This window comes from Ornithorhynchus anatinus, chromosome 5 (assembly GCF_004115215.2).
Source record: "Ornithorhynchus anatinus isolate Pmale09 chromosome 5, mOrnAna1.pri.v4, whole genome shotgun sequence".
Classification (NCBI taxonomy): Eukaryota; Metazoa; Chordata; class Mammalia; order Monotremata; family Ornithorhynchidae; genus Ornithorhynchus; species Ornithorhynchus anatinus.
Window position 1 is genome coordinate 11575511 of NC_041732.1, and position 23852 is coordinate 11599362.

The 23852-nt window shown below is 43.0% G+C and overlaps 1 protein-coding gene across 6 annotated transcripts in view; it reads right to left on the reverse strand.

Annotated features, from left to right (window-relative positions):
• Positions 1-23852, reverse strand: part of SCAPER (S-phase cyclin A associated protein in the ER) — a 319884-nt gene that overhangs the window by 146434 nt on the left and 149598 nt on the right. The window lies entirely within an intron of this gene.

The window sequence follows — 23852 nt, forward strand, 5'->3', positions numbered from 1 at the left end:
ACAATCACTTATCAATCCATACAACCTTCCCATCCTTCAAACACTCCACCCCCTTACATCTTCCTTCTCTCCATCCACACGGCCCATCCATCTTCACATTCATATCCTCATAGCAGTACGCCAGATTTAGATGGCAGCAAAATCTACCACCCCTAAATATTTTCTCAATATTTCCTAGCACCAGAGTGATGATGCATTTGATGGCACTGAGCTTTAGTACTTGGGTTCAACTGCAGACAACAGATTATATGTTGATCTTTGTTAAAAATTTCAACAACCACTCAATTTCTTACTTGCCCCCAAATATATTAGGTTACAAGTCTCGGTGCCTCTTCGACAAGGCTTTTACAAAGAAGTAGCACCAATTAATGAGATTCTGCTGAAAAGTACATTTTATGTGATCTATAGGCATCTTTCGAGCACAATTCAAACTATTTACATCACTTCTTTTCCTCTTAGCAGCATAAGACGACCTTTTTAGGAACATCCTAGGAACTTGCTGTGAAACAAATTACTGTTAGTTTTCTCTTTCCCTTGAGAATTGCATTATGCTTTAGTGTTTACAGACCTATCTAGTGAATAGACTATAAGCTTGCTGTGGGCAGGGGTCGTGTCTACCAACTCCGATATATTGTATTCTTCCAAAGTGCTCAGTTCAGTACTCTACACCCCGTAAGTGCTCGATAAATACGATTGAATGAGAATATAAAATAGCCTTTCGATATACCATTGAACTGACGGGGTTCAACAAAACCAATTTGCAAATTCTCAGGAGATGCCTGACATTTCACTTCCGCGGTAAGACAATTTACCAAAAGTATCCCTTTTCTTTGACTTTCCACTATTCTGTTTGCCTCTTTGTGAGAGTCAGTCATTGAAAAGTACATTTTGAGATAAGACTAATACACAGCAACATCCAATACCTAGTAAAAATTCTGATTTATTAATCTTCACTTGTAGCAATTGGTCACTATAGGGAGCAGGCCTGACAGTTTGTAGATTAAAATGTAAATACTGGGCTTGACTCTGTAATGTTGAGGCCAACTATTTCTGACAGTCTCTACTATGTGATAAACACCGTCTGTCTACAGTTCCCCTGTATTTGAAAGTTACGACAAACATTTTACTGAAATGTAAATAACTGACATCATGACTGGTGAAGCAGGGGGCTGCAAATTTATCTAAAATCAAGAAAACAAAAATCTTGTTTGACACTAAATAAACCATTAGTGGTCACCGAGGGAGCAGCTTTTGGAGGTCATAAGTGTTGTACATCAGTCTCAAGAAACACACATCAAAGATACTGTCGTCAGTTAAAGCATACTTGAGCAATTTTGAAAAATAAAAGACAAAAATAAGAAATTAGAGAAGAGCTATTAACATGACTTTTACTTGAAACTGAACTCAACTTTGAGCTTGGGGACTCAATGTAAATGTAAAAAAAAAAAAAACCACCCTCAAACCAAGTGTAAGCTTGTTGCGGGCAGGGACTGTGTCTGCCAACTCTGCTGTATTGGACTGTCCCAAGTGCTTAGTACAGTGTTTTGCATATAGTTAGTGCTCAGTAAATACCACTGTTTGATGAAATTACTCAATTCCTTTTTTCCCCCTCCCTCCATTCTATTCAAAAGAGAAGGCAAAAACCCTTTTAGATTACTCTGGAAATCATTTTGTATTAAATTCTAAATATACCTACATATTTCTTTCCTGTAGGTAGTCTTACTTCTTTTTGGAGATTTCCATATTTAGCACACAATAAGGGTGAGACGATGACTGTAGTTTTCCTTTGTAAATTCAATACTATATCGACAAGCAATCGTGGTAAATAGGGAAAGAGTGTTAACAGCTCATTCTGTTGCTAAGAAACTTTTAGCTCAGTATGCAACATCCATACATTCTCTGCTTTAAAACCTGAGCTACGATTTTACATCTTGATTGTAATGTTCAATCTATGGTGCGGAGTGAGGCTCAGTGGTGTGTCTGAACATCCACGATGCTATAAAAAGAGAAGCAGCATGGGCTGGTGGATAGAGTACAGGCAGGCCTGGGATTCAGAAGGAGCTGGGTTCTAATTGCAGCTCTGCCAATTGTCTGCTGTGTGACTTTGGAAAAGTCACTTCACTTCTCTGGGCCTCAGTTACTTCACCTGTAAAATGGGGATTAAGTCTGAGAGCCCTATGTGGGACAGGGACTGTGTCCAGCTGACAACTTTGTATCTACCCCAGTGCTTAGTATATAATACGTGCTTAACAAATACCATGAATGATAATAAAAATATCATAAAAGGGAATGGGGGATTTTCTGAGTCACATACCCATACACCTTTTGGAACAGAAACCAGGATCAGACTCGAGCAGCATCAATACATATTCGATATGCCTCAACTATACATCAACTCTAAAAGCCTGTCTGTTAAAACCTGCTGCCAGAACAGTATTTTAGGAAAGTAAAATGATGCTCAAGATTGGTGCTCAAATATGCTCCTTTAAAACTCCTCTCACTTGAATATCTTCCCATACAATTCTAGCGTGATGACTCTGTCTTCAGTAATAACATGCACTAAGTAGTCTTGCTCTAGACTTTGTAAGCTTATTATGCACAGGGAATGGGACTGTCAAATCTGTTGTATGGTACTCTCCCAAGCACTTAGTATAGTCCCCTGCAAATAGCGTTCAATAAATATGATGGATCGATTTTGCTGATGCTATAAAAATCGATTATAGGATGCTGGCTATTAGAAACTCCTGTGCTTGCATTAGGGATTTTTGATCAATCAACATCCAACCAGCTGCTCCCCAAGAGGATCAGCAAAATGTCTGGGGAGAGAGCCAGCCTATGGGAAAATCAAAGAGGAGTAGAAGAAGGGTCAGGGAGACCCCTTGGCCCTCGGGAAATTGCTGCCTTCTGAGGAACGATTACTGCTCTCTCATAGATCATCAATCACCTTGCGAAATCCAATGGCCTCTACTCCATCCTAATCCTCCTCGACCCATCAGTTGCCTTCCACACTGTAGACTCTTCCCTTCTCCTGGAAACATTATCCAACCTTGGCTTCACTGACCCTGTCCTCTCCTAGTTCTCCTCCTATCTCTCTGGCTGCTCCTTCTCTGCCTCTCAACCCTAACAGTGGGAGCTCCCGCCATGGCTCAGTTCTTGGGTCCACTGCTATTCTCCATTGACACCCACTCCCTTGGAAAACTCATTCGCTCCCATGGGTTCAACGACCACCTCTATGGGGATGATTCCCAAATCTACCTTTCCAATCTGACCTATCTCCTTCTCTGCAGTCTAGCAATTCCTCCTGTCTTCAGGACATCTCTAACTGAATGTCCAGTTGACACCTCATACTTGACACATTTGAAACAGAACCCCTATCTTCCTAAACACTGTCCTCTCAGTGACGTTCCCATCACTGTACAGAGTACCGACACCCTCCTTCCTCACGAGCCTATAATGTTGGCATTATTCTTGACTCAACTCTCTCATTCAACCTACATATTAAATGTCACCAATGAATGGCCACCCGATTCAAATGGAAGGTGGAACTAAAGGGACTTAATGAGTAGAAGCTTATTCTAGTAAACATTCCCCTTTCCTAGGATTTCAGTTCCCAGAATCTTCTGGGATGTAGAAGTTCTTGGAGGCTGTCTCTGACAACAGGAAGCCTGTATATGTGAAACCAACCACTTAGGAAGGTAGTTTAAAACACATTAGAGGAGTGGCTTATTTTCTCCACCTCCTCGTCGTCCTCACTGCTGGGCTGTAAATATCTAAGCCTCAGGACTGTTAGTCCATGTTGGCAGGGAACATGTCTACCACTTGGGGAACGTGTCTACCAACTCTGTTACACTGTATTCTCTCAAGTACTTAGTACCGTACTCCGCACACAGGAAGCGCTCAATAAGTACCACTGATTGATTCATTGAGCTAGAATACAGGTGCTCAGACCAAAGAAATTTAATTTTATGTGCTTGAATTTCATTTCCCTCCCTTTCCTCTGTTTGATTTACATTTGAGGTGTTAGATCTACAAGTATTACCATGTGTGATAAACAAATATCTAGAGGAAATCTGAATAACCGCTATCGGTGATTAACCTGGTATATTTTTTTTAATGGCATCTCTTAAGTACTTACTTTGTGCCTGGTACCATACTAAGCGCTGGGGTAGATACAAGATAGGTTGGACAGGTCCAAGTCCCACATGGGGCTCACAGTCTTAATCCCCATTTTGCAGATGAGGTAACTGAGGCACAGAGAATTGAAGGACTCACTCAAGATCACACAGCAGACAAGTGGCAGAACTGGGATTAGAACCCAGTACCTTCTGACTCCCAGGCCCATTATCTATCCACTAGCCCACTCTGCTTTAACTTTTATCCTGTGGTTTGGAACAGTGTTAGTGATATTTTGAAAAATGCAAAAATCTAACAGAGACTCACTAGAGGAGAAGTTGGGGAGTTAAGTGGAGCTTTCCCCCAGGTTCCAATGACAGGGTCACTTCCCATCTCAGGATGGGAGCTTGGGAAAACTGGCAGAATGGAACCCTTATGACTGGCTCTGTCCTCTCATCCTCCCACCCTCAGCATTCCTGGGTCCATCTTCCCCAATCCCTTGCTGCCATCTCCTCCAGGTTCCTATCACTGCCTATGCCATTTAAAAGAGTCCACTAATGCTGAAACTTTGTGAAAAAACAAGAAAACCAAAAGAAGGAGCAGAAAACATCCATTATTTCACCTAGTCTGTCCTCTTCTGCAACGCTAAATCTTCTTTTTCACTCTTCAAAGGGAGCTTCTTTTAGGCTACGATGGCAGGAAAAGGCCCCCAAGAGACTCCCCAGGAAGAGACAAAATAGTTCATATGTCATTCTCTGGCAGACTGGCACCTAAAAAACCCCAGATATTCAAACAAACAAAAAAATACCCTCATAAAACATTTGGGTGCATTTCTCCCTTTGCGCTAACCCAGGCTACCTATTTGCTCACTGCATTCTCGGCTCGAAAGAACTCACGATTGGAAGGTGTGAGAGTGTGAGTGGCACTGCCCAAATCATTTTCAAGTATAATAAGTTCCTCTGCCCAGGTTCTCCAGGATGAAGAGTCAGTACTGAAGGTCACTAATCATTCCTGATTGGAGGTTTCACTCTCCCAGACCATTCCTTCTCACCTCTGACTTCTCCAGCTGAAATAATTATAATTAAGTTAAACTCTCCCCCTTTTTCTTCTCATTTATTAATGTAATTCCCTCAATCTTTATTAAATATCAGAATTGCAGTATACCCACACGAACACGATACTGACATTTACCGACACCGGGCCTTCTGGGACCTTCTCAGCCAAGGCCGAGCCAACTGTCTTCCCTCCCCCTGGTCCCGACACGCTCCGCACGTCCCTGGCCGAGCCTTCTTGGATCGACCCCACCGTGGCCGGATGGAACATCCAATAACTGCAGCCTCCCCTTGCGTTCTCGGCCCCTCTCCTCCGAAGCTGAGAAAACTGCCTTCCATCTCCACCCCTCAGGACCTCTCCCCGCAACCTGTTGTGTGGGTGTCAGGCCTTGGCAATAAAAACTGCTGCACAGTTTCGGTGTCTCCACGCCCTACCATCCCCACACACCACAGTGGACAGCCCTCCCAACTGCTTTCCCGGGGAAAAGGCTTCCCTCCGCGCCAGGGAGGAGACAACTCCCACCCTGCCGGAAAGGGAAAAACACCTGCGGCCCGAGACCCCCGTAAAACCTCGGGAAGGCTAATGGCTGCAACAGCAGTTGCTTTGGCTATGGCTGTGCCTTGGACTCTAAGCCACGACGAGCTCGGGAATTCTGCTCTACTACCCACCGAGCCCTACTGGTTTTTTTATTTTGTGTATGTTGTGTATTTGCGCTCGTCTTTTAGGCTGTTTTCATTCGACATTATGTCTGTCCCCAGTCGCCTCTTTCTCTCACATATTCATAGATTTAAGCCCCATGAGGGATAAAGACTGTCTCATTCTCACCTGTGGGCTCTTTTCCAGCACTCAGGACAATACTCTGTATAAAATAAGCACTTAACTACTATAAAACTACAAAATACTATAAACTATAAAGCACTATAAAACTGCTGTACTATACTACTATAAATAACACACTTTGGAAAAAAAAACAAAAACAAAAAAAGCAGGTCTCTTTTTGCCCCGAATATAATTGGCACCAAGACAACTTACTTTAAATAATGTGTGATTTGCAATTTAGAGCCTGTCTTTCAAGAGGGCTGTAGCTTGAGATAATACTGGGCCATATACTACATATAATACCCTCTACATTCCAAAAGGCACTAATGAAGGGGAGATTTGTCCAAGTATTTAAGTGTGTCTGAGAACACCGTTGCATGGTGTTCAGAGAGTCAGATTACCCATAGTGAGTTCAGACCTCACAGACCTAAAGAAGGTTGGACGATACAGCAATACCACTGGCTTTCCTGATGCTCTTTTCTATTCCTTTGCCTACCTGTACATCACTGGAAACAGTTCTGCCTAGATGAATGTCTGTCTCCCCCCGTAGACTGTAAGCTCTTGCTGGCTACCAACTCTGTGACAATGGACTCTCCCAGGCGCTTAGTACAGCGCCCTGCACACAGTAAAGTGCTCGGTAAATACCAATGATAGACCGATCGATCGAAAGCTTAGAGTGTTTTCTGGTAGCTCAGCTAAATCTGCAAAGTGGTTGATAATCAGTTGCATTATTGGGATAGTATTTCCAGGGTATTTCTCCATTAAACATCATATCCGTACTACAGAAAACAAAGCACAGGTAGGCTGCTACAGGCAAACACAGAACCTAACAAGTGCAAATAATTTCTCTTTTAATATAAGATACTTTCTGGTCTTTGTGGTCCAAACAATCCTAATAGTCTGGGTTTTGGAATTCATGAGTAGGTATTTTTCATTTCTGGTATGTGGTTGCCATACTTCGCTTTTCTTTGTTTATGTGCAGTACAGAAAGATTCAAGTTTATTCCAAGGTGTGAGGATAGATCATAATTATGGCATTCAAGAACTCAATTCTTTAGGCACTGTGCTTGAGGATTTATGATGTTTTTATATTTTATTATTTCTAGACCACTTTGCTAGAGAAAAGAACTTTTCATTAGTGTACCACTACATCGCAATTTTCATTTGAATTTCACTCTGCTTTTTTCACATCCTGTAGCTCTGTTTTATATTTTGGTGACAGCCCTCCACGGTATATGAATAATTTCCCACTGCATTTGAAAAACTGCACTGGAGATTATTTTTAACATGCACAAATTCCACAAAAGATAATTATGAAGTAAATGGAAAGGCACTGGCTTGCCCAAAGCAGCGCTTAGCTTAGTATTTTAAAAATATAGTGAAATGTGATAGTCAAAGGTTAAAATTATTTCAATCCCAATTCTAATATAAGAAAAGAAAAGTCTTTACGACGGAACTTAAAACAATTACTCTTTCACTTCCAAAGCTTTGTGAGAATGATTTTGTTTTCCCGCCCGTGCTTTTTTCATGTTGCTCCTTCTAAGTCTGAGAGACTTTTAGTAAGTGGAAAGAAGCTATTGTAGTGAACTCTGTCCTCCCTTAGGGCAATTCTTTATCCAACCCAGGCCATTAGCAGAGGTAAATCAATGTAACCAGCTCACACACAGACAGCTTGTGTGGTTCCCACTCCTTTACTCCTCCCCCTACATCATGGTATATTTTTATTCTCTCCAGGGAAATTCAATTAACAGTGTCAGTCTCCTCCTCTCTGTCAATGACTGACATCTTCAAGATTCTTTTCACCGCCCATCGACATCTAAGATGAGCCCACTGATTCTTTGACTCACAAGTTAACAAGAGAATTACTGCCCACTTCTATAAATGACTATATATGTTCCTTGTCATAAACACAGTGACAGCTACTGAAATCAATCTTTCATGACCTTATTGATTAGGACACTTAGAAATAATGAGACTTCACTGGTGGCAGAGTAATGCTTAGAAAAAGGGGGGAAAAAATGAGGGCTTGCCTATTAACGCTACTGAATTTATCTTTTCTTGCCCTTTCTCCACTATAGATTTCTACCCACGAACAAATGTGATAAAAAGTTAATAATCAATTTTATTGTGGTTTGTGAAATTTCATATGACATTTTTGTGAAACATTTCATTAAGAGAAATAGGTGCAATCCTAATTTCTAATTACCATCTCCCCAAATAGCTAGATCTGACTTCGAATGTGAAGAATACAAACCAGCCTCTGAATTTTTCTACGGGAAACTGTTATTCCCTAGAATCAAAGCAACTTTTAAAAATACGTTTCGTGTCAACCACTCAGAGGGGAAGGAGCCACTCTAGAGATTTGAAATGTCTGGGTTGCCCACATTTCCGATGCACATTCCCTAATGAAGAATAAGAAAGAATTTGGATTTTGGCTAAGGATAATAATAATAATGATGGTATTTGTTAAGCGCTTACTATGTGCAAAGCACTGTTCTAAGCGCTGGGGGAGACAAGGTGATCAGGTTGTCCCACGTGGGGCTCACAATCAATCCCCATTTTATAGATGAGGTAACTTAGGCAGAGAGAAGTTAAGTGACTTGTCCAAAGTCACACAGCTGACAAGCATTGGAGCCGGGATTAGAACCCATGACCTCTGACTCCCAAGCCCGGGCTCTTACCACTGAGCCACACTGCTTCTCTGGATCTGAGTCATCAGTGAAAGGAACTGTACTGAACTATCAATGAGAACTTAATTTAAATCCTTATCTAAGGCACCTTCATACTCTACCAGCGATATTTTCCCTTTGGTTCTAAGGGCCACATGGGTATTAAAATATCACTATGAACTATGAAAAATGAGATAGGTATCTTTGATCAACACGCATCTTATATAGGGCAAATGCCCATACTTCAGGGCTGTTTTTAGTTTCTGAAAAAGGTGAGGGTTACAGTACAGGATCTGTGATACAACATTTGAAAGAACTAGAGAACCATAGCAAGGGGTCTAATGGTGGCCTAGAAGAAGAAAAATTCTTGTCTGCCTGCATTTGGAAACCTGTCCCCTATTTTGCTCGCAACCCTTAGCCTGGGGTTGGATCGGGAGGGGCCAAGACCGACAGTTGAGATTACTCTGGGAACACTAGCCCGCCTGCTTTGGGGACTGATTGTGAGTTTAGAGTAAGTGATCAGAAATCTGCTCATCTTCGATGGGTTTGAGGCAGGGTCAGAGTGGGGGCGGAGGAAAGAAAGAAAAAAAGAATAAAGAGGAAGAAAAAAAATAAGGAAGGGGAAAAGAAAATAAAAGGGGGAGGGAAGTAAAAGGGATCGGGGAGAGAAGAAGGAAGGGGTAAAGGTTGGGGAGAAGGGAAGAGGGAGATAGAGGAAATGTAGAGAGGAAAAAAAATCAAGAAGACTGGAAGGAGGAAAAACGCAAAAGGGACATGGGGCAGAACTCACAGGCTTTACTTCTTCTGTCTAATAGTCCTGGCAGCCATACTGTCTATATCAGCCTTTGCTAGGCCCTGAATGAAATGGAGTTTCTGGGGTCCCGAGGAGAACGTACTTCCAGACAGCTAGAACTAGTCAAACAGAATCCCGGCAGGGGGCTACCACTGCCCTTGAGTTCGGTGCCCAAACTAGGACTACCAAGTTCATCCATTCATTCATTCAATAGTATTTATTGAGCGCTTACTATGCGCAGAGCACTGTACTAAGTGCTTGGAATGGACAATTTGGCAACAGATAGAGACGATCCCTGCCCATTGATGGGCTTACAGTCTAATCGGGGGAGATGGACAAACAGAAACAATAGAGATAAATAGAATCAAGGGGATGTACATCTCATTAACAAATTAACATCTCAGTACCATGCCCTGCACATGGCAAGCTCTGAAAAACTATCACTGGGTTCACATTGCCAACATGCCCTTCCCCATTAATATGCTTATCCACGTTATATGCTTAAATCCAAATCATTTCTATTTACTTTGCTTTCCTTCTGAGCGTAAGAACCTGGACGACAGAGCAGGTCTTCTTTTTATACCGCAAAATCCTTGTAACACTTGGTACAGTGAATGGCAAGCACCCAGAGAGTCTTCAATAAATGTTAATTGATGATGATTTATCATCTCGGCTCAGTTGTGGAAACGTTATAGAATTGCAATAGCCGTTGATGCCTAGAGTTTAATTGATATAATAATTTTATGGATTGACTAGTTAATTGGTTCAGGTGCTTTGTAGAATGCCACATGTCCAAATGATGCTCAATTAATATTGCTGGTGAGGATAATTAATCAGCTATACAGATTCAGAATTTAAATGACTGCGTTAAAGTTTTCATAATTGCCAAGTCTACCAAAACTAAATGAACCATTTGATTTTTGTTTAGAATTCCTACCTTTCCCCAATAATATTCCAAATTAAGACTGCCTGAAAAAAATCATTAAGGAAACAATTTGTAAGTCTAGAAAGGCACTATACATTACGCACCTTCGTCATCGCTGTGCCTAGGGAGATTTAGTTTTCAAGTGAGTGGTAAAATTTACTGATTTTATTGGTCTCCTAATAATAATAATAATTATGGTATTTGTTAAGTGCTTACTATGTGCTGAGCATTGTTCTCAGCACTGGAGTAGATTGAAGGTAATCAGGTTGCCCCTTGTGGGGTTCAGCTTTTAATCCCCATTTTACAGATGAGGTAACTGAGGCCCAGACAAGTGAAGTGGCTTGCCCAAGGTCTGACAGCAGACAAGTGGCAGAGCCGGGATTCAAACCCAGGGCCTCTGACTCCCAAGCCCGGGCTCTTTCCACTGTGCCACACTGCTTCTCCTATTGTTCTGAATACATACACCCCAACAGCACCACAATTCAGGGCATTACATCTGTTGAATATGTGGAGCGTTCCATGGCTACATGCTCTTTTTTGACAGCCCGGTCATCGAATCTTTACTACTCCTTGAGAAACTCAGGATTATAATTGGGGCAAGAAACCATTCTTTAAAGATCAAATAATGAATCTGATACCAAGTTAACAATTTCTCCCATTTACTGAATTCCAAAACTATTTTTGGAATTTTTTTAGGCTTTATTCCTCTCACATTATCTTGGCAAATTCAGAAGCAATCATGAAGTGACTACTAAACATGGGGGTGGTCTTTTGCTATTCTCCTATACTTCGACTGAATTATAGCAAAGAGGTTCTGCCTGGCAGAATGCCTGATTTGAATCAGCGGACAAAGGAAGATCCATACAGAAGAGGGGCTGACTGGGGCTTGTGGAGCCAGGTAGAAGGGGGTAGGGTAAAGCACTGGAGGGTGGATAAGACACTGGGGCTGCCAATGGCAACCAGAACAGGAAAAGCTTGATATAAACGAGTGAGGACGGATGGTGGGAAAGGATGGTGTGATAAAGGGAGAGGGGGGAAGAGTCTGAGTCTGGAAAACGTGACCTGACTGGGCAGGCAGAAGGCATAGAGAAGCAGAGGTGGGGCTAGGATGAGAAGTGGGAACTAAATACTGCCATGAAAGCTGGGACAGAATGGAATGAGTGAGGAATAGGGAAGAAGAAAGGAAATACATATGGGAAATAAGCAGCCCAAAGGGTGGGAGAAATGGGGAGGGACCAAGAGAAAGGGAAAAAGATGGATAATTATGATGAAATGAGAAGAGCAAACAAAGGCAGAAATGAAGGAGGAAAACATAACAATTCTGGACGTCTGACAGGTCTTTAACATTTATTCTATTTGAAGTGAGAATGCTTTCTTAAGAATGTTAATACTGTTTAGGTCTCCCTGGGACAGCAGCATCTATGCAGCGCTAAGTGCACAGTAGAGTGCTCTGCACATAGTAAGCGTTCAATATATACAATTGATTGATCTGCAAAACAACTGTAGTTATCCTATCGTGTTTACAACATTTGGTAGTGCCCTGGAACTTCAGCCAACATGTCATTATACATTAGGAACAGCGAAATACCTTCCAAAGGACTTCAGGCCTCTATATTAAGCTTTTTACCTATTGATACATTATGTTATTTCAAATTCCCTGAAATAACTCTTGGAACTTGGAAAGATGATAGTGACCCAAAAGATTTCATATCCACATGGAGTAGTCTGCAAAAGTTGAGAGTAACTCCTCAGGTAATTTCATTCTTGCTAGATCAGTATAAGTCAATCATATTTTTGAGCACTTATTGAGTGCAGAGCACTTTACTAAGCACTTGAGAGAGTACAATATAGCAACATAACAGATACATTCCCTGCCCACAGTGAGTTTACAGTGTAGAGGGGATGACAGACATTATATAAACAAACACAATTATAGATTTGTACATAAGTGCTGTGGGGCTTGGAGGCGGGGGGGCATTGAATAAAGGGAGAAAGTCAGGGTGACATAGAAGGAAGTGGAAGAAAAGGAAAAGAGGGCTTAGTCAGGGAAGGTCTCTTGGAGGAGATGTGCTTTCGATAAGGCTTTGGAGGCGGGAGAGTGATGGTCTGTCAGATATGAAAGGAAGGGTGTTCCAGGCCAGAGGCAAGATGTAGGTGAGAGGTCGGGGCAAGAGAGACGAGATAGAAGTATAGTGAGATGGTTAACATTAGAAGAGCGAAGTGTGTGGGTTAGGTTATAGTAGGAGAGTAGCGAGGTGAGGTAGGAGAAAGCACTGTGATCACCAGCATTTCACAATCTCAGGGGACAAGAACTCGGTAGGTTCAATCAAGATTACATGTGATACTTCTTTCCTGGAGGCTTTCATAGATTCAAAGAACAGGTGGCAATGTTTTAATGATTAATTCAAGCTTTATGAAAAATGAGTGACAAATTTCATTCTTAACATACACACACTGGAGTCCTTTATGGTATTTATACAGCATCTAAGTAATTCCTTACAGTTAAAAGTCCACTCAATCAATCAATGGTATTTACTGAGCACCAACTGTGTACAGATCACTGTACTAAGTGCTTGGGAATTTACGAAACAGAGTTGGAAGACACAATCCTTGACCACAAGGAATTTAAAATCTATAGGAGAGACAGATATTAAAATAGATTAGGGATAAGAGAAATGGTAGGATGTAAGAATATTTACCTATTTGTGGTTGGGGTGCATATCAAAGTACTTGAGGGGTAAAACAGCCAAGTTCATAGTTGATGCAAAGAGAAGGGCAGAAATAAAGGGCTTAGTCTGGAAAGGCGACTTGGAGGAGATGCAATTTTAGGAGGGTTTTGAAGGTGGGTCTGTCGGATATTAAGTGAGAGGGAGTTCGGGCCAGAGAGAGAAGGTAGGCAAGGAGTTGGTGATGCGATAAATGAGATTAAGATACAGAGAGTAGGAAGGTGTAGGAGCTGTAGTAGGAAACTGATGGGGGGGTGGGTGGGGGGCGGTGTGTGAGAGAGAGAGAGAGAGCTGATGAATACCTTAATCCTGATGGTGAGGAGTTTCCATTTAATGTGAGGGTGGATGGGTAACCATTTGGAGGTATTTGAGGAGTGGGGAGATAGGGATCGCATGGTTTTTCAGGAAAGTGATCATGGCAGCAGACAGAAGTATGGATTGGAGAGGTGAGGGTGCAAGGAGGAATCAAGGAGGCTGCCACAGTAGTCGAGGTGGGAAATGATGAGCGCTTCAAAGCCTTATGCAAGGCACCCATCCTCTCCATGACTCCTTTGCCGACTAGGCCCTTATTTCCTCCTCTCCCAATCCTTTCCGCATCACCCTTGCACTTGGATTTGCACCCTTTATTCACCCCTCAGCGCCACAGCACTTATGTACATATCCATAATTTATTCATATATGTCTGTCTCCCCTTCTAGACTGTAAACTCCCTGTGGCTAGGGAACGTGTCTACCAATTCCATTGTAGTGTATTCTCCCAAGTGCTCAGTACATTGGTCTGCACACAGTAATCACTCTATAAATACGATTGATCAATTGCTTGGACCAGCGTGTAGCAGTTAGGATGGACAGGAAAGGGTGGATTGCATAGATGTTGTGCAGTAAGAAATGAAAGGATTTTGTGACAGACTTAATATCTGGGTTGAATGAGACAGATAAATTGAGGATATTACCAAGGTTAGGGGCTTGTGAGACAGGGAGGCCGGTGATGCTGTCTACAGCGACAGAAAAGTAAGGGGGAGGGAGGAGTTTGGGCGAGAAGATGAGGAGTTTTGTTTTGGACACGTTAAATTCGAGGCATCCACAGGATATCCAAGTAGAGACGTCATGGAGGAAAGGGGAAGAGAATATGCAGACATTATACAGCAAGTCACCTTTATATTTCTTTAATCCAAACTAAAGACACTAGTCATGAAATTAGTAATGGGGCCAAACAATCAACATTAAAATAATTCCTTTCTCCTTATCAGAAGGAAAAAATACATGGGGTGTCAGAGCCCAGGGAGCATATAATAATAATAATAGCTCAATATATCTAACCTCCACTGACTGCAGAAATATTACAATTCATCAAGTCAACCCAATTATATTCCAAGTTCTTCACTACCCTATGTCAACTCAGTCACAGGAATTATGGCATGTTAATAAAAATTATGGTATGTTAATAATTATGTAGCATTATTGAAAACAACTACCAGGGTTAATAAGACAAAGTTTAGAGAAATAGAAAAAGGTGTCGAAAATGAAATTATTCTCCTCAAATTTTCATTTTTCTCTCATAATGGTCTTGTTTCACCAAATGCAGAGAAGCTAAGGGTAGTCTGCTGGTGAGGGATAGGGGCCAAAAAAAAAAAGTCAGCATAACTAAACAACTAGCCCTTTAACATAAATCCAGATCATTATAGGGATGGATGCCAAGTTCTGCACTGACATTTTACTCCCAGGACAACTGCATCCTGAGAAAGATATGGAGAGAAAACCTGAAATATTTGAAGGGTGAACAAAATGGGACGAGACACAAATACTGTATCTGATCCAGCTGGATTAAAGCCTCTCGGATCCTGAGATCTTCATTAGAGAAACATGACAGGCAAACATGACAGGTTATTATGTATATTCACACTCAGTATAAAAAAGGCTCCGAAATAACTAATCTGGAAAGTTGAGAACACGACACAGGGAATTATAAGTGTTAACAGCAAAGACTGCTACGAGAAGATACAAAACCACTATAGAAAATGGCTCCTTACTGTTTCCTACATTCGACTGTAAGCTTGTTGTGGGCAGGGACTGTGTCTACTAACTGTTCTAGTGTATTCTCCCGAGTGCTTAGTAGTGTTCTGCATACAGTAAATGCTCAATAAAGACCAATGATTGATTGACTGGATTCATTATTTTGAAGTTTTTCCAGAAGCTTTGGCATCAGTTACTCTGGGGAAATTGCAATTTCAAAGTATCCAGGAAACAATACTATTACATGGAGAGACAATGGATGTAATTTATCTCTTCCAGGAGGTAAGGCTGGACGAACCTTATTCTCTCACATTTCTTAATTTTCTTCTATCCTGGAGGTCACTTTTCCTTCACTGTTTGCCTTCACCCAAAGGCGCTATTAATGGACTCACTCAAAATAGCCAATCAAGTAAACCTGTAAAAACCAGCAATTTCTGAGGTGCTTCTTTCCTTTTAATAGCAATGCTATACTCAGTAAAAGTCAGCTACCCTATCAATCGTGTTTATTGAGCGCTGTGTAAAGACCACTGTACTAAGCACTTGGTAGACATATTCCCTGCCGACAAAGGATCTTGAAATCTAGAGGGGGAGACAGACATAAATGAAATCAATGAATTACAGATATGTACATAATTTCTGGGTGTTGAGGGAGGGGTAATAATAATAGTGATATTTATTAAGCACTTTCTGTGTCCCCAGCACCAGTTCTAAATGCTGGGTAGATACAAGCTATTCAGGTTGGACACATTCCCTGTCCCACATGGGGCTCATAGTCTTAATCTCTATTTTACAGAAGAGATAACTGAGGCACTGAGAAGTAAAGTGACTTGCCCAAAGTCACAGAGCAAACAATCAATCATATTTACTGAGCACTTACTATGTGCAGAGCACTGTACTAAGCACTTGGGGAAATACACCCGTTGTTGGGTAGGGATTGTCTCTATCTGTTGTCAAATTGCACTTTCCAAGCTCTTAGTACAGAGCTCTGCACACAGTAAGAGCTCAATAAATACGACTGAATGAACACAATACAGTTCGTGAACCCAATCCATGTGCCCAAGGAAATTGCAATCTAGTGGGGGAAGACAGATGCTGAAATAACATAGGGAAAAGAGGGAGACCATGATGATATGAGGGAATGAGTTAGTCCTAAAATTGTAAAATATATGCAATTGATGTGTGCTACTGGGGATTTTGAGTACATAACTCAGAGAGAGGGGCTACAACCTGATGAGAAGTGAAATTCTTCAGGCTACGTTTCCTGAAGGAGACGTGATTTCCGAGAAAATCTGACCACGAAGGGAGCTGGGGTCTATTAGATTCGAAGTGGGTGAGGGTCCTGGGGGTCATCAGGGTAAAGAAGGTAGAAGATAAGTCATTTGGACCAGAAGACTGGGGCTGAAGAAGGATGGGCTAAAGGAGTTATTAGCTGTCTGCCAGGGTGCCTTACCTGGCTCAGACCAGGGACACTGAGGTCCAGGAGAGAGCAGGGCCCTCCTCAGGATGGGGGCCCTCTCCACCGCTAAGGAAGGTGGTGGGGCTGCCTTGGTTTGACTGTCCCCACCTTGGGGTGGGGGTTTCTCAGGTGCACACGGCAGCAGCTTGGAGCCTGACAAACGTGGGCTCCCTGTCATCATCATCATCATCAATGGCATTTCAATTCCTACTGTGTGCAGAGCACCGTACTAAGCGCTTGGGAGAGTACAACAGAGTCGGTAGACAAGTTCTCTGTCCGCGTCGAGCTTGCGGTCCCCACTTGCCCATGGAACGCCAGCTCAGAGGTGTCCGAGAAGAAGCAGTTAAGCTATTTGAAACCCTGCCACTTTGCCCATCCGCACTCCGGGGAGGGAGCAGAGCGGGACGGGCAGGGGGAAAAGGGCAGATCCAGGCGGGAACTGCTGCGTCAGAAAAGTCCCAGCAGATTGGGCCCCGAGCCTCCCTTGTTCCACGGGTGGCCTCACCCCACACCGCCCTGAGCTGGCATTTGTAGGTGGAGCCAAGCCTGGGGCAGGAGCAGGATTAGGGCTGAGGGCAGGATGGGCAGACAGGCAACTAAGGAAAAATCGCCACCCCAAAACAGCGTAATTTGATTATGAAATGGAATAAGGTGTGATGTCTTCGCGCTGCATTCTGTGCATCATGACGTGATACGTCATGTGTCACGTGAGGGATGGCAGTTTGAGCTTCCCCTGTCAGAGCCCAAGGCCGGATGAAGACGTTCTTGGTGACCTCCGAAGATTCTGAAGAGGGGATATGTGTGCAGAACACCACTATGGAGAAATGATGGAGGCAGCAGAGTAGAGTCTGGGGCTCCAGCAGGACAGAGACTGAAGAAAGGGAGACCCGGCCTGGGGTACATGCAGTAATCATGCCAGGATCTGACAAACGCTCAGACCAGTGAAGTGAGCCACTGGATAGTAGTTAAAGGGCAGATCCTGGGAATGTGGAGGAAAAGGCAGTGGGGTTGAGAGAGAGGAGTCAAGGACAGTACTATGGTTGTGAGCTCTAGACAAGGAGAAGGAAGTGTTGGGAAGCAACGTGGCCTAAAGGAAGGAGCCGGAGCCTGAGAGTCAGAAGGATCTGGGTTTTAATCATGGTTCTGCCACTTGCCTGCTGTGTGACCTTGGGCAAGTCATTTAACTTCTCTGGGTCTCAGTTTCCTCATCTGTACAATGGGGATTGAGACTGTGAACCCCACATGGGACATGGACTGTGTCCAAACTGGTAAGCTTGTTTCTATCCCAGTGCTATTCTCCCTCCTGCTTAGACTGTGAGCCCCGCATGGGACAGGGACCGTGTCTGATCTGATTCACTTGTACCTACACAAGCGCTTAGAACAGTGCTTGAGTAAGCACTTAAATACCATAAATATTATTATTATTGTTAATTGTGATGGGAAGTGACCAGGAGGATGGAATTTAGGAGGGAAGATGAGGAGTTCAGTTTTACACATAAAAAGCTTGAGATGGGAGTGGCCCATCCAGGCAGAAATGTCCTGGAGGCAGGAGGAAATGTGGGGCACCAGAAAAGATGCATAGAGAGATTTGGAAATCATCTGCAAAGAGGTGGTAGCTGAAGCCATGGCAGGAGATGCCCCCCGTCAAGGAGTGAATGTGAAAGGAGAAAACAAGGGAATCCAGAACAGAGACATTAGGGACACCCATGGAGGGTGGGCGAGAGGCCGAAGGAGAACCAGCGAAAGAGAAGGAGTAACCACAGAAGCAGGAGGAGAACCGGAAGAGAACCACATTGGTCAAACCAAGGTTAGGTAGCATTTCCAGGAGAAGGAATGGGTCCGTGGAGCCAAAGGCAGCTGAGAGAAGAAGAAAAAACTAGAATCGGATTTGGCAATCAGGAGGACTTTGGTGACTTCGGAGAGTGTGGTCTCAGTGGAATGAAGGAAGGCCGGGGAACCAGATTGAGAAGATCAAGAGACAAACAGGACAGGAAGTGGAGGCTTGATGCAGCAGTGAGAGCGGAGATTCTTGGATTGTTTCTAGGGTTTAAGATGAAGCAGGACTGCACCATGGGTTTTTTATTTTGTTTTTGCTGGGGAGGGGCTGGGAACAGTGAGGACTGCAAACTCTTGGAAAAGTCTTTGGGGTCCCTCCCACTATTAGTAAAGAAGAGTGCAGGGCACTGATGTATCTTTAGTGTTCCCCTCCTCCTCTACTTCCCCCTGGGCAAGTCACTTCACTTCCCTGTGACTCAGTTACCTCATCTGTAAAATGGGGATTAAGACCGTGAGCCCCACGTGAGACAGGGACTGTGTCCAAACTGATAAGCTTGTATCTACCCCAAAGGTTAAAACAGTGCCTGGCACATAGTAAGTGGTTAACAAATACCATTAAAAAAAAGAAAAAGCATCAGAGCCAGGATTACAACTCAGGTCCTCTGCCTCTCAGATCCGTGCTCTTTCCACTAAGCCATGCTACTTCCCTGTCCTAGGGGGTAGTGCTTGAGCAAGAATCACAGTTCAGTGACTCTACTTTAGCGGCACTCGGACGAGAGTTAGAGTTAATCCTTCACACTGGTGACGGTACACACTACTGTGCCCACCACGCTGGGCAAAATCCAAAGCCTCCTCAACTAATACTTCCCAAGTGTCCACAAGATGCTCAGACCTCACCTCTGGCTCCATCCCTCAAATACTTTCACAGTCTTGGATCACCGACTATCGACCTTCCTTAGCTTGCAAAAGCAACATTAACTATCTTTCTGTCTCACTTTTGCCATGTAGCTGTTCTACTTCTATTATCATTTTTTTTGCTTAAAAAAAAATCCCTGCCCAGTTTGCTGAGCCAAGCAGCTAGCTCACTGCTCTGAAGGAAGGAAGGATAGAATTTTAACCTTCAGATGAAGGGAAAGGAAATAAAATCTGGTGGCGACATATACTTATTTATTACCTTTCAAAAGTGGACTTTTGGAAGGAAACACAATTAGAGGTTAGTGGCTAAAAGGGATATCCAATCGCTCTCAATTGAAGTCTTGCAGCTGAAGACTTCAGCAGGAAAAAGAAAATAAGCCACAACAGCCTAAACCCAGTTTATATAGCGAAACCTCTTTTTCTGAATATAATTAAGCTAAAAGAGTCCATATCATTGCTGTGGTTTTGTCCATATTCATGCAAGCTTAGAGTTAACTGCCAGTACCATTCACATTCATTATGCATTAAAGGGAGTACCAGAAAGACTCCTTTCTTTTAAAGATTCTTTTGCTTCTGCAGACCGTATAAATATTTTTCATTAAGCTGTTTGGGCCATTCTGCAGGTTGAATTTCAGAGAATTTGCACACAGAATTTGCCCCAATCTACTTCAGTATCACATCATACTATCACATAACAAATTAAGATAAGGGTCATGGAAAAAATTTGCTTCTCTAATTTCTCTCAAATTATGAACTGGCAGCTCTATGGTTGCTTATTCAGGTTCATAAGAATCACAGCTGAATCTCTATTTAAATCTGGCAGTATTCTAAGAAGTCAGGAAAGGCAATTGGAAAACAGCCATGTCAAATCCATCTGTTTAAACTCTGTTTACTTGTGGTAACAGCATACACATGTCTAAAGTTACTGATAAACCGCAGAAAGCTTTAGGAACCCTGCTGCTCTCCAAAGCTGAAAACAATGTTCATCTTCATCTAATAACCAGAAAAATCACTGTAAATATGCATCAAACTACAACCATCCCATTTGTGTAGAAAAATGTGAAAGGATGCCTCCAAAAGTGACAAATCTCTTTGCATCTGAGAATTCTCTGGAATCTCTCTCGGTTTTTGTGAAAAGAAAACAAAGGGTTTGCTCCTGTTTTCTGTAATTCATTTTAGCTTTTGAAAACTTCTATAAAAATACACAATAAACCATTCACACCCCCATTTTCATATGATTTTCATATAAGAATCATAATAATAATTGTGTTAAGTCAGAAGGACCTGGCTCCTAATGCCGATTCTGCCACATGTCTGCTGTGTGATCTTGGGCAAGTCACTTGATTTCTCTGGGCCTCAGTAACCTCATCTGTAAAATGAGGATTAAGAGTGTGTACTCCATGTGGGACAGAGACTGTGACCAACCTGATCAACCCTAGAGCTTACAACATTGCTTGGCACACAGTAAGGGCTTAACTGGTTCCAAAATTATTAATATTAGTTAAGCTGTTATTACGCGTCACACACTGTACTGAGCACTGGGGTAGATGCATGTAGATCGACACAGCTCCTGTCCCACAGGGGCTACCAGTCTATGTAGGAAGGAGAATAGGTATTTAAACCTCATTTACCGATGAGGAAACTGAGGCACAATGGCTTGCTCAAGGTTTCAAAGCAGGTAAGTGCAGAGCTGGGATTAGAAGCTGGGTCCTATGACTCCAGCCCCATGCTCTTTCCTCTAGGCCACAGTACTTCTCTTAACATATGATCAGTAGGTCAGGTCAGTGGCCCATCCAGGCCAGTGCCAAGAGGATGCTCTGAGGAAGAGTATGACGACTGCCTTCCCTGACATCCATTCAGCTGGTGTACCGAACACCTATAACCTCTCCCTCTCCATCCCTAAACTTGCCCTTTTACTAGCTCTCAAAGAACTCAATTGGTTGGGGCAAAATCCCGAGTCCTGACTGTCACCCATTCATTCCCTCAAGAGTTTGTGGTGAGCAGTGCACTGAACAACGTGAAAAAAACAAAGAGGAGAACTGGCTGTGGCCCCTGGCCCGCCAAGGGCTCACAATCAAAGAATACCGGGGGGAGGGTGAGCAACATAAGTATGAAACCAGAAAACCAGAAAAACCAGAAAACATGCAAGACAAGGACAACGATGAGTGCGATGAGAGCTGCAGAACGCTGTGGTTCAAGGAGCAGTTTCAAGAACTACGTAAACACCTTAGCTAGCTAGTACCACCAGTCGTCTGTGCAAGTCTAAATTGGCTTCATTCCCAGTACCTCACAGGTACACAAGACTCCAGTCCTGCAAAGAGAAGGCAGCTATCTTTTGACATACATAGGATCTTGTTAAAACAGATAGCTTTCCAAACCAACAAATTTTGGGCACACTGAGCTCATCTGTCATACCTTGCTCAAATTCATACATCTACCAGCTGAACAATTTTTGACATAAGTCCTTTTCCCCAAAGGATATGTTTACTCGATATTAACTTTTAAACAACTTGTATCACAAACAAGGTCGTGTTGCTCGGGGCAGAGAAAGGCCAACAGGGCCCCTAAAACCAAAGTTGCTCCTCTCTCGCCCTTGCTGGAACACGTGTGCGTCCCTGATTCTTGGCATATGTTCTTTTTCTTGATGTGGTCGGGACTACTTTCAGCTCAGCAAATAAGAATAAAGTGTATATGTATACTGACGCTGTTAGGCCAAGGGACAGCTGCCCTTTTGCCTCAAGACCAAAATAGTCTCTACTGCAAACATTTTCCAAAGCTCTCTTTAGGCAGTTTTCTTTTTATTGGAAGGGCAATGAGAGAAATGGTTCCATTCTAATTCAAATTATTTTCTAACAAGGGAAATTGGAACCCACAGGCTTCATGCTACCCCAGAAGTCTAGACTCCCTTCCCCCCACAGCCCACACTAGGTTAGAGAAGCCACATGGCCTAGGATTAGGACTTGGGTTCTATTCCTAGCTCTGCCAACTGTCTGCTGTGTGACCTTGTGCAAATTTAACTTCCCCGTGCCTCAGTTCCCTCATCTGTAAAATGGGGATTAAGACTGTGAGGCTAATGTGGGATAGGGACTGTCCCACCTGATTAATCTGTACCTACTCCAGCGCTTAGTGCAGTGCCTGGCACAAAGTAAGTGCTTCACAAAAACCATAAACAAACTAAGCTGGCAGAGCTGCGGCGCCAATGCTTCCCCAGATCAAACTCTATGTGTCCTGGCTTGTGCAAGGTGCCCTCTGCTCTGCATGAAGCCGTTTTAATAATAATAGTAATAATAATAATAACGATGGAATTTGTTAAGCGCTATGTTCCAGGCACTATACTAAGCGCTGGGGTGGATTCAAGCAAATTGGGTTGGACACAGTCCCTGTCCCGTTTGGGACTCACAGTCTCGATCCCCATTTTACAGGTGAGGTAACTGAGGCACAGAGAAGTTAACTCGTTTGCCCAAGGTCATTTAGCAGAAAAATGGCGGAGAACCATGGATTAGAATCCATGACCTTCCGACTCCCAGGCCGTGTTCTTTTTACTGTGCCTTGCTGCTTCCCCTCCCTTTTCCTTCCTCTTCTCTCTTCTACTCCTATGTTCAGTCAACATTTGCTGTTAACGAAAACTCTATATGCTAGGGGCTATGTCCTACTCTCCTTCTTGGACCATCCCACCCAACTCTGAGATGCATATTCATCTGATAGTATACATTTAAAGAGAAATCATAATTACAAAATTCAGTATTCTTGTTGCATATGCATCTCAGCTGGGCATTTTCTGGGTTTTTTTTTAAAGGTCTAGCATCCCTAAAGCAGAAGGCAAGATAAACCTTCAATGCAGGGCGGGAGAGGTGGCGGCAAGGCTGTCCAGCCAAATGAGTAATGTCTTAGCCCCAAACACTTTCCCCATTATAGCAAATCCCAAAGTTGAAGGTTTCTGCTGGTAAAGCAAGCAGTTGGGTGGGTGCTTAGAGAACCTCTCTCGCTAATCCTAATAGAGAAAACAACAGCCGACAGCAGTAGCCTCCCTTGATCAATAGACACTGGGTCACTACCCTCCAGCTTTGTATTTGACTCTGCTCCTCCCACCCAACTGCCTTTAACCACCAAGTGAAGGACAAGTTATTTTGTGGGAAAACTTTAGATAACCATACTTCATAGAATATAAACCTGTTAACGGTGGCTAAAATAAAAATAAATAACATCGCTTGGCAAATGTAATTACTTAATGATGAGGTTTTTTAGTTGCTAGCTCGATGCCATGTCCTGGGGAAGATAAAAAAAAATATCAGACGCAGGCACTGAGTCACCCACTTTTTTTTTCAAATGGTATTTGTTAAGTGCTTACTATGTGTCAAGTGCTGTTCTTAGCGCTCGGTAGACACAAGGCTATTAAGCCGGACTAGGAGGGAGAGGTTAGTTTATCCTCATCATGTGGATGGGTAAACCGAGGCCCACAGACGTGGACCTGTCCAAGGTCACCCTGCAGATAAGTGGCAGAGCTGGGACTAGGACCTGGGTCTCCTGACTCCCAGTCACTTGCTCTCTCCACTAGGTCTTGCCAGAAAAGCTAGAATCATCCAGTACAATGAAATG